Source organism: Sphaeramia orbicularis, chromosome 5, assembly GCF_902148855.1.
Source record: "Sphaeramia orbicularis chromosome 5, fSphaOr1.1, whole genome shotgun sequence".
Lineage (NCBI taxonomy): Eukaryota > Metazoa > Chordata > Actinopteri > Kurtiformes > Apogonidae > Sphaeramia > Sphaeramia orbicularis.
The window spans coordinates 58,258,981-58,278,951 of NC_043961.1; the positions used below are offsets into that span (position 1 = coordinate 58,258,981).

The 19,971-nt window shown below is 36.4% G+C and overlaps 1 protein-coding gene across 2 annotated transcripts in view; it reads right to left on the reverse strand.

The window, feature by feature from the left end:
* The window catches only part of draxina (dorsal inhibitory axon guidance protein a), a 59,477-nt gene extending 39,506 nt beyond the window's left edge, over nucleotides 1–19,971 (reverse strand). For both annotated transcript variants that reach the window (XM_030133431.1, XM_030133430.1), the window contains exon 1: nucleotides 19,635–19,971. The gene's annotated coding sequence lies outside the window, so the exon portion shown is untranslated. The remainder of the gene's footprint in view (nucleotides 1–19,634) is intronic.

Genomic DNA, 19,971 nt, shown 5'->3' on the forward strand with positions numbered 1-19,971 from the left:
GACGTTTTAGTTAGTTTTGTAAGCACACAATACAGTTTCCGTTAGTTATTGTTTTTTCTTTTTAAAAATAGTTTTTATTTCAGTTAACAAAAATGTTTTTACAATTTTAGTTTTCGTCATTTCGTTAGTTTGTGTTAACGATAATAACCTTGGTATGTACTAGGGATGTAACAATTACTGGTATAACAATAAACCGCGGTAAAATTCCCGACGGTTAGTATTACCGTTTAAATTCTAATTATAATGATAACCATGTTTGGTTACCGCACTTTCAACACAAACTTGATCTGGAAAATGGTCAAACAATGGCTGTAAGGTGCCATCTTTAATGCACACTTGTATGTTTGATGTTTACATGTAGATATGGATTTTAGATTTGTTTTATTTGTATTGACTATTATGTAAACTGTTTACTGTAATAGCTGTAATGGCAACGTATCGGATGTAAGCAGATGTTCGAAGAGAGGGTCAGGTATTAAAGTTTTCTTCATCCTGCTCCTTTCCAATCATTTAGATTGGAATGAATGAATAAATGAAAATGAAAATGTTAATATTTGAACGTTTCTGCCAACAGAAAGTACATCGTGCCTATTATTTTATTTGGATTTTTTTTTTTTTTTCAAAATACTCCTTGGTTAAATCATTTCAGGTTGTGTATAAGACAACAACTTTTTGAACATTTCGAGCACATTTCAACAATACCGTGATAATAACGATAACCGTGATAATTTTGGTCACAATAACCGTGATATGAATTTTTCACATCGTTACATCCCAAGTATGTACTCACTTAATTACCTCCGCCACGGAGGTTATGTTTTTGCCAGGGTTTGTTTGTCTGTTTGTCTGTCTGTTAGTGTGCAACATAACTCAAAAAGTTAGGGACAGATTTTGATGAAATTTTCAGGGTTTGTTGGAAATGGGATAAGGAAGAAATGATTAAATTTTGGTGGTGATCAGGGGTGGGGGGGCCCACGGGGGGGGCCACTGATCAGCCTTGGTGGAAGTCTGCGCTCTCCGAGTGCTTCTAGTTGTTTAGGTTTTTGGTAAAAATTGAGCTGGTGCTGAATCACCAGAAAAGACAGAATTGTGAAATCTACCCTAAGTCGAAGTGACGTAACTCTTCACAAGTGTATTTTCCTGACATAAAGGAAAGCTGTGCCACATCCACAGGGACAGAAAACCTCCATCCCATCAAACCTAAGGCCTGAATAGACCTATGATCTGAAAGGGGGGGGTCGGGCTGAGTGTCCCCACACAGCAGTGCCCTCTTTTCTGCTCCCAGACTTGCATGTGCAGCTAACAGGTGGCCCTTTGAGGAAACACAGGATGGGGACAATAATAGAGCACTCTGGGTGGCATTCTGGATTTCAAGCACAACCTCTAGTGTGTGATAAACAACCGCTGTGATCAACACAGACTCCTACCACCGCCTGCATTATATATAACTGTGTTGTAGGTAGGGCACAGCAGAGTGAGCATGTGCTACTGGAGCGGCCTGGAACTGAGGTTCACACCCAAATGAAAGAATTCACCACAATGTAAATTGAATTGAACTGAACTGATTGAATTGATTGTCTTTATTATCATTTGACAGTACAGAGTAGGGCTGTGCAATTAATCGAAATTCAATTACGATTTCGATTATTACACGCAACGATTACAAAAATTATGTAATCGAGAAAAAACGATTATTAATTTTGAGTCGTTTTAATTCACACGCACGCAAGCTACCATGAGCTGCTCTGCCCCGCCCCCCTCTAAGCTACAGCTGCCTGCTAGCCGGCAGGTCCACCCCAAGAGGAAAGTTGTACCTAGCGGTCTGGAAAAACGGCAGGAGAATCACAGCAGAAGTGCTTGGTAAACAAAAAAGGCAAGTCAAATTCAATTGTATGGAATCACTTTGGGTTTGATGAAGAAGACAAAGAGCAAAAACACATCACGTGCAAAAAGTGTTTCGTAGTTGTGTCCGCACCGACCGGTAACACAACAAACCTTTGTAACCATTTAAAGTTTAACCACTGCCACCGTTATCATAATCTTATGAAAAACTAAAACACATAAAAACAACTTCGTCCGCAATACAATCTTCAGTCTCCAAATCTATTTATGCTGTAACTCCCGTATTAACCTGACCCTAACCCGTATAACCCTAACGTACGTATTCTAGATGGCTGATGTACACAGAAGGCCTGAACTGAAACCTCACGGCACGCCACTGAATTTACTGTTTCATACTACATTGAACATACTTGAATTTATAATTTGCACTTTACGTGAGTTTTTTTTTTTTTATTGCTACAGTTCTATGGGAAGTCTAGAGCAGTTTAATTCCAGTGCACTATTTGTTTACAAAAGGAAACATACTTGAATTTACAGTACACTTATTTGCATTCAAAGATTTTATTGTTTCATACAAAAGTGAACATACTTTGTTTTAGTGGTTAAAAGCTTTATTTATGTTTAAAGAGTATATTTTACATTGTTTTGCAAGAAAAAAATAAACAACTTTAAGGTTAAAAAATAATCGTTTTTAATAATCGTGATTTCAATTATTGCTAAAATAATCGTGATTATTTTTTTTTCCTATAATCGAGCAGCCCTAGTACAGAGTATATCAAACAAAATTAAGTTCGATGATTAGGGACATCAGGCCGCTGCTCCTAAGTGGAGCGCTGCCATAAACCCCTTTCTTCGAAAAATTGCAGTGAAGAACAGAAGATAGTGCAAAGCACAAATAAAAGACATCATACAGTTTTCACACAGTACACGTGGACACATGCTGGAATTTTTTCATGGAAATAGGGATGTAATGATTACCGGTATAACGATTAACTGCAGGAAAATCGCCAACAGTTAGTATTAACGTTTGAATTTTAATTATCATGATAACCGTGTTTGATTACCGCACTTTTCCGGACAAAACGCCTATGTAAAGATATGCTTTTATGTCAAGTATTTGAGTACAATTTTAATGTATTACAATTTTAATTGTACAGGGTGACCCAAAAAAACGGGAATTTTTTAAGTGCGTATTGGCAGACATGAGCAAGTGGCAGCACTGCGAGACACTGACCTTGAGCCAGTAAACACACCCCCATTTTAGTAACCATTGGAGACTGTGCGAGAATTGTTCGGTAACTGTGTGATCTCAAGATTCGGTAACGTTCCCTGGCCCCCTAGATCACCAGATTTGTCCGTTTGTGATTTTTCTTGTGGGGCTATCTCAAGAGTAAAGTGTACACAACTCAACCAAGAACTCTGGATGAGTTAAAACAGAGAATTCAGGATGAAATTCACAGTATCCCAGCTGAGATGTTGCAGCGGTCAATGAGGAATCTCAACAGATTTCAAGAATGCATTCGTACAGGAGGACGCCATCTACAGGAAGTAATTTTTAAAAAATGAAAATTCCATCACTGTTTCTTAAATGGCATGGTTTAAGGTTTCAATTACTATGAATAAAATATTTTTCTTCCATCACTCTTGGTTTTATTGGATTGTTAAAAAGTTCCCGTTTTTTTGTGTCTCCCTGTATAGACTTAATATTTGGAACCAATATTCACTTTCTTATGTTTATGCATTTGACAGACGCTTTTTTCCAAAGTAATTTACAGGGGAAAACCAATCAAATCACTCATTCAATCAAGTTTTATTTATATAGCGCCAGATCACAACAAAAAAAGTTATCTCATGACACTTTATATATAGAGTTGGTCAAAACCAGACTCTAAACCAACTTACAGAAACCCAACAGAATCCTCCAGGAGCAAACACTTGTGACTTTCTTATTTATAAAGCGCTACACAGATTAGCCCCACCTCCTCTAGGAGATTTTATCAGGTAGAAAAACAACCAGCTCAGTACTAGATCAGCCACTAGGGGGGACTGTGAGGTACAAGCAAAAAAAACATCCTTTGCAAAAAATGTTTTATCATCTAAAGGTTGTACCAGCTGGAACACCATCCCAGTGGATATCAGGGAGAGCCCTACGTACGCTGCTGTCAAAAGCCAGATTAAAGAATGGCTAAGAAACAACCAAACATGTGAACAGTAGCACTTTAAAGACAAATCTAAATGTTTATTTTAATCTCTGACACGTAGTGTATTGTCTTTTAAGTAGTAAATGTTTATTGTAGTTCTTGATATGTACTATTGCAGTGTATTGAACTATACTGTTTTGTAATGTTTTGCACTGTCTTGCTCTGTACTGCACTGATTACACTGTATTGTTTTGTTTTGTTTTGTTTTGTATTGCACAGATCTTTGTTATTTATTATGTGGGGACTGCGGATGAAAATTAGCATTGGTGCTAACTCCAGCATATTTACATGTTTATACTGAAATGGAATGTATAAATGTGTTCATTAATGTGCACTATCCCGCCTAAATAAATATACATACTTTTAAAGTTGTTGAAAAGGTTCATTAAGCATCTTTGCATTATTTATGCAATAAATTATATACATTTTTCAAATCGGATTTGATATATTTTTTGTGTGTTTTTTTGTCCTTTTATGTTTTTATAGTAGGTTAAAGTGAAAAAAATAATAGACAGATGAGACAGATGAAGTTGTGCTGAAAAAAAAATATACCAAACATGGGTATAGGAAACATTTGTTTATATAGTATATGAAGGCAAAATCATAAGTACTGAAAAACAGCCAAAATAGGATCAGACCACTAAGGGTTAATACTTGAATGTTTCTGCCAAGAGGAAGTGCATTGTGCCAATTATTTTATTTTATTTTATTTTTTTCAAAATACAACTTGGTTAAATTATTTCAGTGTGTGTATAAGTACTTTTTGAACATTTTGAGCACAATTTCAACAATACTGTGATAATAATGATAACTGTGATAACTTTGGTCACAATAACCGTGATATGAAATTTTCATATCGTTACATCCCTAAACGTACACAGTGACTGATATTATCCAGCTAAATTAAAACTGATCTGAATTTGGTCTTCATCATTCATAGCTTTAACAGTTGCTATTTTTGCAAGGTTGCAAAAATGCTATCAACAGAGTTCCTACTTAATGATACAGTAGCTCAGTGTTTTTCAACCTTGGGGTCGGGACCCCACATGGGGTCGCCTGGAATTTCTAGTAATTGATAAAAATAAAAACTTACTAAGAAAAACTATATGCAGAGTTGACAGAGACAATCACAATACATGAAAGACATGACAAACTGTGAGTGTGAAACTGCAGCACTGTGGTTCTGTTTATCTGTCAAATGTTCATTGTGGTCGGTTTCAGATGCTGCAGCTCTTTCATAATTCATAGTTTGAGTTCTTGTTTGTTCAGTATTAATTGTCAGCCTTGCAAATCCAAGCTGGACTGACTGGACATATCCTGACCAAGGAAATCAAATTCTCCCTTTGTGCAGTAATCTACACCTGGATTTACTGCCTCCATCCATAATAATATACATTATATAGACTAAATGTCATCTAAAATTAACATTTATTTGCAACATAGCATAGCAAACTATTACATGATCAAAAAAATATATATATACATTTTAGCGAAAAAAAAATCTCCGTTTTGAATGTCTGGGGTCGCCAGAAATTTGTGATGTTCAAATGGGGCCACGAGCCAAAAAAGGCTGGGAATGACTGCAGTAGCTGCTTTAAGAAAAGCAAAGTTCAGGCCAGGGACTGTTTTTCAACTCTTATTATTATTATTATTATTATTATTATTATTATAGATCATTTATAAGTGTATGACCTTGGTAGAAATGATGCATTATTACTGAAAAAAAAATGGACGATATGGTGTCGTATATGACATAATGCCCCTGTTTAAAACCACTAGTTTGTAGGTGAATTTGAACATGTACATATTACAGTGTGTAGGCTTCAATCGATATGTAATTCATACATGCAGGGGTGTGTATTGGCAAGAATCTGGCAATATGATACAAATCACAATACTAGGATCACGATACGATATATCACGATATATTATGATGCTGTTAAAAAAAAGGCAATTTTTTGGCTTGTTTCTTTTCTTTTTAAAGATGATTTCCTGGAAGAATTGAATTACACCAGAAATATCCCCAAATACTAAACACATTTTTATTTGATCACAACAGGATCTAATACTGTATCACAAAATGTTTCTAATTCTCCTTGTTTCCAAAGGAACTAAGATCTGCCACTCTCGGTAAAAACAGTAAAAAGGGCTTTTAGGATGCTTTAAATAACTATTATTTAATAAAACAGGGTTTAAATAATAATAAATAAGATGTAAATAATAAAAAAAAACAAAAAACAAAAATGAACCTCCACAATATCTGCATATCGATACAGTACTTTTTTAATATCGATACAGTATTTTGAAATGAAATATCGCGATATATTGCAGAAACGATATTTTCTAACACCCCTATATATTTGTTTATTGTGCAAATCTAATTACACTGTATTTATGACAAATGCTGGATGCCTGGTGTTTCCACACAGGCAAAACATTTGGGAATGGATTCCAAGTTGAATTGGTTCATCAACAAAAACTTTTATAGACATAAAACAGACAACTTGTGCTCAGTTTTAATAAATTCTGTTTTTTTTTTAATATAGATTTTTTTAAATGCTATTGTTACTAATGCAATAACAAAAATTATATGCACATCACACTGGGAGTGTATGAGCCCATTAAACAGACCACTGTGAGTGAGTGCACACGTAGGGATTCATAATGGCCTATTCACAACCAAGAATCATGGCGTCCTCATGAAATGAAGAGGAGGATTGTGATATCAGGGGAAATCTAAAAGAGAAGACGCAAGTATGAATCAACTGATAAGCATTTTAAAGGCTGAATACACTACGGACATCTTTCTTTTCTATGTAGTGCCTCCGTTTGGATTTCTGATCTGAAACTCAGATGCTGAGGTTGTACTTCTTAGTTGTCTGAACTCAGCAGTATGTGTAGAGTAGTTGTGTTCTCCAGCATAAAATACAATCAAATCTAGGAATCAGCTCTCAATGTTAGGAGGTGGGAGGTTGAGAGATTAACCCTTTCATGCATACTGGTCACTACAGTGGACAGTTATTCTACAGCTGCTCTCTTGTATATTCATGGGTAGGGATGTAATGATTACCGGTATAACGATAAACCGCGGTAAAATTTCCAATGGTTAGTATTACCTTTTAAATTCTAATTATCATGACAACCGTGTTCAATTACCGCACTTAGAAAACTAGAAAACTTGACATGTAAATAGTCAAATAAGCTCCACTATGACCTGTCCAACTCCTTTTTTTTCCACTCAAAAAACACTCAGGAATCAATAGGAGAATTGATAAGGAATTGGATTGTCAAACAGAATCAACAATGGCATTGATACTGATAAAATCCAACCAATTCCCATCCCTAATGCAGATATCTCTGGCTATAAGGTGCCATCTTTAATGCACATTTGCATGTTCGATGTTTACATGTTAATATTTGAATGTTTCTGCCACAGAAAGTACATTGTGCATGTTATTTTATTAGTTTTTGTTCAAAATACAACTTGGTTACATTATTTTAGTGTGTGTATCAGTACTTTTTGAACATTTTGAGCATATTTCAACAATACTGCAATAATAATGATAACCGTGATAATTTTGGTCACAATAACTGTGACATGAAATTGTCATATCGTTACATCCCTATTCATGGGTTTTGTTGTTTTAGTTCCATATCAGCCAACACAGTGGACACTAATGCACCATCCCATAATACACTGCAATTCATACCATTACTGGAACTTTATGTTCTTGATAAACCTGATCTGCAGTATTACGATTGAGTGTAAATCAATTGCTAATTGTTATTAGACTGTAATTAACAGTTTTCTTAAACAAAAAAGTTTTTATACACACACACACACACACATATATATATATATATATATATATATATATATATATATATATATATACAGGGTGGGGAAGCAAAATTTACAATGAACATTTAGTTGTTTTTTCTCAGCAGGCACTACGTCAGTTGTTTTGAAACCAAACATATACTGATGTCATAATCATACCTAACACTATTATCCATACCTTTTCACAAACTTTTGCCCATATGAGTAATCAGGAAAGCAAACGTCAAAGAGTGTGTGATTTGCTGAATGCACTCGTCACACCAAAGGAGATTTCAAAAATAGTTGGAGTGTCCATAAAGACTGTTTATAATGGAAAGAAGAGAATGACTATGAGCAAAACTATTACGAGAAAGTCTGGAAGACACTATTAAAGAAGAATGGGAGAAGTTGTCACCTGAATATTTGAGGAACATTTGCGCAAGTTTCAGGAAGCGTGTGAAGGCAGTTATTGAGAAAGAAGGAGGACACATAGAATAAAAACATTTTCTATTATGTCCATTTTCTTGTGGCAAATAAATTCTCATGACTTTCAATAAACTAATTGGTCATGCACTGTCTTTCAATCCCTGCCTCAAAATATTGTAAATTTTGCTTCCCCACCCTGTATATATATATAAAATCTCCATGAAGTGAGTAATAGCTAGTATTAGAGTATGATAAAAGATGAGGAAACATCAGATTAGCTGCCTCAAAAAGGCTTTTGTTTCATAGTTTTCACACAGTATATCACTTTCTGATATTGCATTTTAAATACATGTTTATTTGCTTCAAAAATTAACCCTTTCATGCATGAATTACGAGAACCTTGATCAAGATTTTTTCTTTCCTGAGTGTTTTTTTTTTTCCTCTTTAGGCATTAAAAAACACAATGCGATTGAAAAAATTTTTCTGAACCTATTTTTCATGGATTTACCAAAATGTCCACTCAGCAGGACCCCATACATTTAATTTTGAAGCTAAGAAACATGTATATACTAATATACTGTGTGACAACTATGAAATAAGAACATTTTTAATGCTGCTAATCTGATGTTTTCTCACATTTTAACATATTCTAATACTAGTCATTACTCATTTCATGGAGATAATATGCAATAAAAAACAAAAATCTTTTTGTTGTTAATTACAGTCTAATAAAAATAACAAGAAGTTGCTTTATACACAAACATGTTACTGGAAATCAGGTTTATCAAGAACAGTAAAGTCACAGTAATGGTATGAATTGCAGTGTATGGGATGATGCATGAGCGCCAAATGTGTCGGCTGATATGCAACTTAAACAACAAAATCCATGAATAAACAAGAGAACAGCTCTGAACAGCTGTCCACTGTAGTGACCACTGTGCATGAAAGGGTTAAACACATGGTGTCCAGATGAGTGGACAATTTTGTAACTCCATGAAAAATAGGTTAATTTACAAAAAAAAATCAATCTCATTGTTTTTTTTATACCTGAAGAGGAATAAAAACACTCAGGAAAAAAATCTTGACAAAAGTTCTCATAATTCATGCACCAAAGGGTTAAAACAGTGTTAGAGTTGAGATTTGGTCGAAAACAAAATGTGTGTGTGTCTTTTGTAAGCACAGACAGTATACAGCGAAACCCACACTCCCCTGGGAGACATGTATCAGAGCCGGAGTGAGATAAGTATGAAGTGATAGGTAATCTAGCAACAAATTGCAAAGGGGCACTAGTGAAGGAGTGGACGATTAAGTTCTGATGAGATCAGAGACCTCTCTCATCAAGTCTGTCCCTTAAGCATGGCAGCGCTTTTGTGACACACTTGTTATAAAAATATATTTAACAGCAAGTGGACTCAGATATGTTGGAGGGCAAGAAGGAGAAGCAGTGAGGCGGAGCAGGAGGCAATCCTGCTATTAAACTGTTCTATCTGTGCATCTTTTAGCTTCACCTGCTGTGACACCAAACCTCCAGGAACCATCTGCTCCTGTTGTTACATCGCTCATAGCAACCAGCAGGGCCATAAGGATCCAGCAAACAAAGACTCCAGAAACAGACTGCGAATGCGGAGCTGTCATGTCAGGCAGAGGCCACCTTCAAGGTTCTTTTCTTCTTGGCCACATGCACAGATTAGAAAGTTTAAATCAGGTAGTCTCCTGTCTGTTAATGTGATATTAACTGGAGCAGAGATTTTGGTGCCACCTATTAATCAAGGTTGCGAGCGCCAGTTCAATTTGCAAATTTATTACAGGCTGTCAAAAAGAGACCTGCAGGTCATTTTGGCTGCACAGGATGAAACAATATCTTCTCCTTTTGCGCTTCATGATTCACTGAGCATGAGCTTATGCACATAAACAGACACGGCGGATAATGGGGGGGGGGGGAAATGCATCATTTAAAAATAATACTCACGGCTGAAATTAGATGTCTTATCTGTTTGTATCCAGCATACTGTGTCACAAATACAATCCACTCTGTCATTACATGCCTAATGTTTGATGCCTGAGCACTTTCTTTTATATCTGTCCTCTAGGTCTGCTTTTCACAACCATATTATCATAAATATAAGCTCAATAACAAGCACCCAAATTACAGCTCCACTTAATGCCTCTGTCTGCATAATAAACACCTCTGCCAAGCTGCAGTTAACATCATAAAACTTCATTTCCTTGAGGGCCCATAGCACTGACTTCAGCAATAAAAAAAAAACTGCTTTGTCTCCAAAAAATCCTCAGCAAACAATATCAGAGGGATTTACACATCGACGAGGGGTGTTAGAAAATATTGGTTCTGCAATATATCGCGATGAGCTATTTCAACTTGGAATCCATTCCCAAATGTTTTGCCTGTACGGAAATACTAGGCATCCAGCGTTTCTCACAAATACAGTGTAATCACAGATTTGTACAATAAACAAATATATAGAAGTGTTTGAAAATATCAGTTCTGCAATATATTGCGATATTTCATTTCACAATACTGTATCGATATTAAAAAGTACTGTATCGATATTTTTTAGGTATTTATTCAAATGCAGATATGGCGAAGGTTCATGTTTGTTTTTTGGGTTTCTTTATTGTTTATATCTTATTTATTATTATTTAACACTGTTTTATTAAATAATGGTTATTTAAAGCATCCTAAAAGCACTTTTTACTGTTTTTACTGAGAGTGGCAGATCTTAGTTCCTTTGGAAACTAGGAGAATTAGAAAAATTTTGTGATATAGCATTAAATCCTGTTCTGATCAAATAAAATTGTGTTTAGTATTTGTACATATTTCTGGTGTAATTCAATTCTTCCAGGAAATAATTAAAAAAAAAAAAAAAAAAAGAAACATACAAAAAATTGCCTTTTTAACAGTATCATGATATATTGTGATAAATCGTATTGCAATCCTAGTGTCATGATTTGTATCGTATTGCCAGATTCTTGCCAATACACACTCCTAACATCGACTAGTACAGTGTTTTTCAACTTTGGGGTCGGGACCCCACGTGGGGTCGCCTGGAATTCAAATGTGGTCGTCTGAAATTTCTAATAATTGATAAAAAAAAAATTCTAATAAAAAATATATGGTGAGTTGACAGAGACAATCCCAATCCATAAAAGACATGACAAACTGTGAGTGTGAAACTGAAGCACTGTGGTTCTGTTTATCTGTCAAATGTTCATTGTGGTCGGTTTCAGATGCTGCAGCTCTTTCATAATTCATAGTTGGAGTTCTTGTTTGTTCAGTATTAATTGTCAGCCTTGTAAATCACAGCTGGACTGACTGTACATATCCTGACCAAGGAAAATCAAATTCTCACTTTGTGCAGTAATCTACACCTGGCTTTACTGCCTCCGTCCACAATAATATACATTATATAGACTAAATGTCCTCTAAAATTAAGATTTATTCAAAACATAGTATAGCAAACTATTACATGATCAAAAACAAATTAATTTTAGCAAAAAAAAAAAAAAGTCTCCGTTTTGAATGTCTGGGGTCGCCGGAAATTTGTGATGTTAAAATGGGGTCACGAACCAAAAAAGGCTGGGAACCACTGGACTAGTAGGTTTGTTGCAGGTTTTGGGTGTGTATTAGATGATGAGGGCCTCTGGAAACAACACAGGGTGATAAAAAAAAAAAAAAAAGAAAAACAAGAGCCATAAGGAAGGTCCATCTGTCAGCAAGTGAGCCGGAGCAGGGAGCAGGGAGCCACCAAATGATTCAGTGGTAATTTGGTTGTAGGTACAACAGATGTGGGGAACATTGTCAGTGATGCATGGAAACATCAGCAACATCCGGCGATGCGGACCCTTATCTCCCGTTTCAGTGCATGGAGGCCTGCGCACAGATGCACTCATAGACTTTCTCTTCGGTTTCAATCGTTGCACGCACACAAATACACCCTCACAGCAGGGAAACCTCCTCCAGACACCCACATAGAGACACGTTCCAAAAATGCTGTGAGACACAAACAGCACCAGTAGCACAGCGAGAGGCGTCCCACAGAGAGAGGAGAGAAGGAGTGAGACAAAAGAGAGAGAGAGAGAGAGAGAGAGAGAGTGAGGGAGGGGAGGGGGGGGTGATGAGAGGAAAGGAGAAAATAAGATGTAATGCTGTGAGAGCGAAGAGTGAGAGACTGAGAAAAGTGAGATGTGAGACCGAAACAGAAAGGGAGGGAGAGGAAAGAGAAAGAAATTAAAGCAGAAGAGGGGACAGACACAGAGGGAGGATTTATCCTGTCTTAATTAGAACAAAGTGTCGGTGGCATCTTTCATTTTGTACCAGATAAGTACACCAGCTGAATCCCCTCAAACAGAAAAAACAAACAAACAAAGCTTTGGCTTCCAGATCCAACAACAAACCATGTACTCTGCTAACCCCTGAAAACCTGGACACCTGGGTCTGTCTCAGTCTGGACTAGGGCTATGTATCGGCAAGGATCTGGTGATACGATACAAACCACAATACTAGGATCACGATACGATATATCACGATATGTCATGACACAGTTACAAAGGCAATTTTTTGTTTGTTTCGTTTTTTTAAATGATTATTTCCTTGAAGAATTGAATTACACCAGAAATCTGCACAAATACTAAACACATTTTTATTTGATCACAACAGGATCTAATGCTATATCACAAACGTTTCCTCTGTAAAAACTCAAAATGCAGGATTTGGATAAATACAGTTTTAATATTAATGTAATCAATTACTTTTTAGTTTACAGACAACAGAGAAAAATACCCATGTGAATATATAAACAAAAGAGCTGGCAGGATTCCCAAAAAATAAACAAAAAACAAAAAATGAACCTCCGCCTGCATTTGAATCAATACCTAAAACATCGACACAGTACTTTTGAAAACCAGACACCTGGGTCTGTCTCAGTCTGGACTAGGGCTATGTATCGGCAAGAACCTGGCGATACGATACAAATCACAATACTAGGATCATGATACGATATATCACGATATGTCATGACACAGTTACAACGGCAATTTTTTGTTTGTTTCTTTTTTTAAAATGATTATTTCCTTGAAGAATTGAATTACACCAGAAATCTGCACAAATACTAAACACATTTTTATTTGATCACAACAGGATCTAATGCTATATCACAAAATGTTCCTGTGTTAAAACAAAAAAATGAAAATGAACCTCCACAATATCTGCATTTGAATAAATACCTAAAAATGTCGATACAGTACTTTCTAATATTGATACAGTACTGTGAAATGAAATACCGCAATATATTGCAGAACCGATATTTTCTTACAGCCCTAGTCTGGACATTTCCTCATGGGAACAGAGGGGCAGACACAGAGGGAGGATTTATCCTGTCTTAATTAGAACAAAGTGTCGGTGGCATCTTTCATTTTGTACCAGATAAGTACACCAGCTGAATCCCCTCAAACAGAAAAAACAAACAAACAAAGTTTTGGCTTCCAGATCCAACAACAAACCATGTACTCTGCTAACCCCTGAAAACCTGGACACCTGGGTCTGTCTCAGTCTGGACTAAGGCTGTGTATTGGCAAGAATCTGGTGATACGATACAAATCACAATACTAGGATCACGATACGATATATCACGATATGTCATGATGCTATTAAAAAGGCTATATTTTTTTGGGTTGTTTTGTTTCTTTTTTTAACTGATTATTTCTTGGAAAACCAGAAATATGTGCCAATACTAAACAAAATTGTATTAGATCAGAATAGGATCTAATGCTATATCACAAACGTTTCCTCTGTAAAAACTCAAAATGCAGAATTTGGATAAATACAGTTTTGAGATTAATATAATGAATTACTTTTTTAGTTTACAAACAACAGAGAAAAATACCCTTGTGAATATATAAACAAAAGAGCTGGCAGGATTCCCCAAAAAATAAAGAAAAAACAAAAAACAAAAAATGAACCTCCGCCTGCATTTGAATTAATACCTAAAAATATCGATACAGTACTTTTTAATATCAATACAGTACTTTTTAATATCGATACAGTACTTTTGAAAACCAGACACCTGGGTCTGTCTCAGTCTGGACTAGGGCTGTAGATCAGCAAGAATCTGGGGATACGATACAAATCACAATACTAGGATCATGATACGATATATCACAATATATCATGACACTGTTACAAAGGCAATTTTTGTTTTTTTTTTCTTTTTTTAAATGATTATTTCCTTGAGGAATTGAACTACACCAGAAATATGCACAAATTCTAAACACATTTCTATTTGATCACAACAGGATCTAATGCTATATCACAAAATGTTCCTGTGTTCAAACTGAAATAATGTTTTACAGACATTACAGTTTATGATCCTGTTCAGATGTTCATATTCTATTAGTTCAGAACTAACATCAGAACATTATTTTAGTTCAATCCCAACAACGGAACTAACATTATTTAGTAAAAGAGTGTTAATTATTAATAAATAAAATATAAACAAAAAAGAAAAACAAAAAAATGAAAATGAACCTCCACAATATCTGCATTTGAATAAACACCTAAAAATATCAATACAGTACTTTTTAATATTGATACAGTATTGTGAAATGAAATATCACGATATATTGCAGTACCTATATTTTCTTACAGCCCTAGTCTGGACGTTTCCTCATGGGAACAGTTTGACCGGGCCAGCGGGGGGAAACACTCCTGTTTAGAGATGATCAAGTGAAGCATGCAAACGCATTTATACCGCCCCAAAGTTTCTCCCCCTTTTTATGGCAGCACGGCGTTGACTGCCTGCCAATGTTGAAAGAGACTTGATCAAACAGATGCATCCACGCTTGGCAGCCACGTTCAAGGCAAGTTTCACACCCTGGCAGAGGAGACCTGATAGATGTTTAGCAATGTAGACTTTTGGCAAAAACATGAAAATCACAAGAATAAGAAATAAAGGGAACGATTTGTGTGATGTCTCAAAGGACAAAATGAGGACAAACTGTGCCACCTTCAAGGTTGAACCATCTCAACTGGATCCTCTGTATCTTCGGAAACACTCAGATCATATTCCATTAAGTCTGTGCTTCCCAACCTTTTTGGCTCGTGACCCAATTTTAGCATCACAAATTTATGGTGACCCCTAACACTCCAAATGGAGACTTTTTTTTTGGCTAAAATTATTATTTTTTTTGATCATGTAATTGTTTGCTATACTATGTTGCAAATAAATGTTAATTTTAGATGATATTTAGTCTATATAATGTATATTATTATGGACGGAGGCAGAAAAGCCAGGTGTAGATTACTGCACAAAGGGTCCAATATTAACAAACAATGGTGTTCAAATCATTTTGGGTCAATTCAATCTAAAGTGGGTCAGACCCTAAAACACTATCATAATAACATATACATAAAGAGAACCGCAAATTTCTCTCTTTATTTTGGTGTAAAAAGGTAAAATTACACAAAAATGTTTACATTTACAGACTAGCCTTTTACAAAAAATGTCAATAACCTGAAATGTCTTAAGAGAAGTATGTAGAATTGTACTAATACTCTGCCTGTTACTACAGGTTTTGTGTATTTGTAGATCCACTGTGATCTGTAAGCTGTGATGTACATGTATGAATGATAAACTGAGGCATAATATTGTTAAAATTGCACTTATTTTTCTAAAGAATTTTTGGGTCGTTCATATTTGCTCATGTTATGTTCAAGTACAGTTCGTAGACGTAAACATTTTCATTACGGAATTTGACTTTTTTCACTCAAAAACATGAGAAAATTTTTGAGGTGACATTATTTATAAGTTTATAAGTCTTATCCTATTATTTATATTATTTGACTGGTCAGGCCCACTTTAAAACACATTAGTCTGTATGTGGCCCCTGAACTAAAATGAGTTTGACAGCCCTGGTCTATATAAGTAAGTAAGTAAAGCTTTATTTATATAGCACTTTTTAAAACAACATGTTACAAAATGCTTCACATAAAGGGGAGATAGATCAAATCAAATCCAATCAAATTTTAAGCCAATTTACAGAAACCCAACAGAATCCTCCAGGAGCAAACACTTATGACTGGTGACAGTGGCGAGGAAAAACTTCCCTGTATATAATGTATATTATTGTGGACGGAGGCAGAAACTCCAGGTGTAGATTACTGTACAAAGTGAGAATTGGATTTTCTTTGGTCAGGATATGTACAGTCAGACCAGCTTGGATTTACAAGGCTGACAATTAATACTGAACAAACAAGAACTCAAACTATGAATTATGAAAGAGCTGCAGCATCTGAAACCGACCACAATGAACATTTGACAGATAAACAGAACCACAGTGCTGCAGTTTCACACTCACAGTTTGTCATGTCTTTTATGGATTGGGATTGTCTCTGTCAACTCCTCATATATTTTTATTAGTCATTTATTTATTATTTTATCAATTATTAGACATTTCAGACGACCCCATTTGAATTCCAGGCGACCCAAATGTGGGGTCCTGAACCCAAGGTTGGAAAACACTGTATTAAGTGGTGGATACTTTCTTTTTTTTTGGGGGGGGGGGGGGGTTGTTTACAGAATTAATTTCCTCACGAACTTCAAACATTAAGTGTGTCCTTAGGTTCCCTTTCCATTTTCATACAATTCACTTCTGTAGCATAAATCGGGGCTTTGTTTTGGCCCCAGGTGGGCTCACAGGGGTCTCCACTGCTCTTCTGATCATGTCTACTGCTTCCCTGCTGATTGACTTGCAATTAATTAACATTAACTCGTTAAAACGAATCCACCAATATTGCTCCTTTGCAGTATTTCACTTTTAATTGCTCGGTGTCACACTGAGAATCCTAACTTTAATCCCACCCCCCCCTCCCTCCCCCCTCCCCCCCTCCCCCCTCCCCCACTTCTCACTTCTACCTACACGCACTGACACACTAACTCACACTCCTTCTCTTGTTGCAGTGAGTAACAATGAGCTGTCAAGAAGAGATAATCGCTGCAATCATTTCTGATTCTCCTCACCATTCACCCAATAAATTCCTTTGTGTCGCTGATCTGATTTTTTAAGCGGAACAGCAGGAAACACCGCCGTCGCCAAAGTTACACTGATTATGGAGTTAAATCTGTTTTTCCGGTGCCAGATCAAATCTAAAGTGATAGATGCAAACAGTCATCCCTGTGTTTTGTCAAAAAGCCTCTATTTGGTGACACACTGGAGGTTGGATATCCACAGTGGCAGCACCAGGATTTTAAAAGTGGGGGGGGGGGCAACTGGAGGGCAAAGAAAATGTTGGGGGGGTGGACAAAAAAATTAACGCTTTGCACTTTAGCTGCTCTATCTATCTATCTATCTATCTGTCTATCTATCTATCTATCTATCTATCTATCTATCTATCTATCTATCTATCTATCTATCTATCTATCTATCTATCTATCTATCTATCTATCTATATAATGTATATCCTATCCATTACACTTTATATAGAGGGCAATTTTAGATAAAATCAGGTAATACTTAACCCTTTCATGCACGAATTATGAGAACCTTAAGACTTTTTCCCTGAGTGTTTTCATTTGTCTTTAAACATGAAAAAAAAACAATGTGATTGAAAATTTTCTTATGAAAAATAAATAAAATAAATTTTAAAATAATACAAAAAAAAAAAGTTAAAAAATACATAAAAAATTGTAATAATAATAAAAGAAAAAATCTCATGAACCTATCTTTCATGAAGTTCCAAAAATGTCCACTCAACTGGATGCCATGTGTTTAATTTCTGAAGCGAAGAAACACGTATTTACTGATAAATTGTGTGAAAACTATAACTATTATGCTCAGGGGAGCTCTACACAGTGTTACCAATTCATGTCAGAAAAGATATGTAATGTGTTAAAACTTTAATAAAGATATGTGCAAAAACACAAAACAACAAAATCCAAGAACATACAAGAGAAGAGCTGTAGAATAGCTGTCCACTGTAGTGACCACTATGCATGAAAGGGTTAATGTATTCAAGGTGTTTGTTAAAAACTACAGCATGAACAACTCAGACTTTCTGTTCTGATTATTTAATAGGTACAATCTACTTTCACATATTTCTCTAAACACATCAGAAAAACATGCAGCAAACAAACAGCAATGCCAACGTATGCAAGTGAATAAATGTTGAAAACAAAATTAAACTAATAGCCTAACCAACTAATCAAACAAAACGTATGTATAAATGGCTTCCACCACATGCACATGTATAGAATCACTGACAACATCTGGAGGCTTAGGTCCACTTTCATACCGACTGGTGTAATCTTCAAGCAGAAATTTAAACTGAGTGATAAAACAGACCTGAACAGTGAACAAAACTATTTGTAATTAATAGGTGGGTTCAAAACATAAAAACAGTCCTTATGCTACTTGTGCTAATTCTTTACTTTACATTTCTTATGTAGAAGACAGATGAATGTAATACAAGCAGAGGTATGAATCCATTCCAGAACTGAAGGCACACATGTCATAATGAACCTAGAACTGTATTATTGATAACAAACAGCCTCTGCATGTCTGCCTGGGTGGATTACAACTGGATCTAAATGTGTTATGTATGCTTTCATTGACAGATTTTTCAAATTTCTTCGTTGCCTGAATTTTCCCAAAGATTTGCCCAAATCTGGCTGGGGGGGGGGGGGGGGGCAAAGGCTGTGACTAGGGGGGCATTTGTCCACTTATGCCCCCCCGGTGCCGCCATCCACTAATTCAAGTAATAACTTTTGTGAAACTAGAAAAGCCCTCGGAGCGCGCAGACCTCCGCCAAGGCAGATCAGTGCCCCCCCCATCACCACCCAAATTTAATCATGTGTTCCTTGTGCCAGTATCAACATTTCCTGAAATTTTCATCCAAATCCATCCTTAATTTTTTTGAGTTATCTTGCACACAGTCAGACAGACAGACAAACCAACGCCGACAAAAACAGAACCACCTTGGCGGAGGTAAATATGGAAACGCGATACTGGTGCGTATTTACGCACGGATGAAAGTGGTGGTAATTAGATGGCGCAAAATGTAACAGCACATTGTCTGGGACAGCTGTAATTAAGGACCCGCAGAACTAGAATTAGAACAGACTACAGCCCATCCAGTAAACCTACTGTAAGAATAACACAGGACAGGGGGATGCTAGGAAGTCATTTAAGAATAAAAAAAAAAAAAGCAAACCAAATTAAACCTACTGGAAAAAATACTTCAGGTTGGTGGTTTTCGGTTATGAAGTGGAACGATACCTACAAAATGATCCCCCCCAGTCTCAGAAAGCAGTAAATCTGTAAATAAAGTGACTTACCCGTGCGTTAGTTTGTTGTTTTCTTGTTTTCCGTCGGTGTTTACAGTTTCAGTGTCTGCTCACTCATATGGACGCGGACTGACGGCGGGGATGGGACCGTAAACGCAGCACCAGCAGCAGCACTACCACCTCTGTAGTCCTCTCTCCGTACACCCCGGGATGTGGAGCATCGGGTCTGTCTCCAGCTTCTTATGAGGAGGAGAGTCACCGGCTCCGGTGCGCGCTCCCACCCACCCCCTGTGCGCGTCCTCGTCAGGGCTGGTGGTTCTATCCGCCTGGGCTGGATCTGACAGAGGGGCTGCTGATCCCAACAGGTGAGAGGAGCATTTAGCCTCTG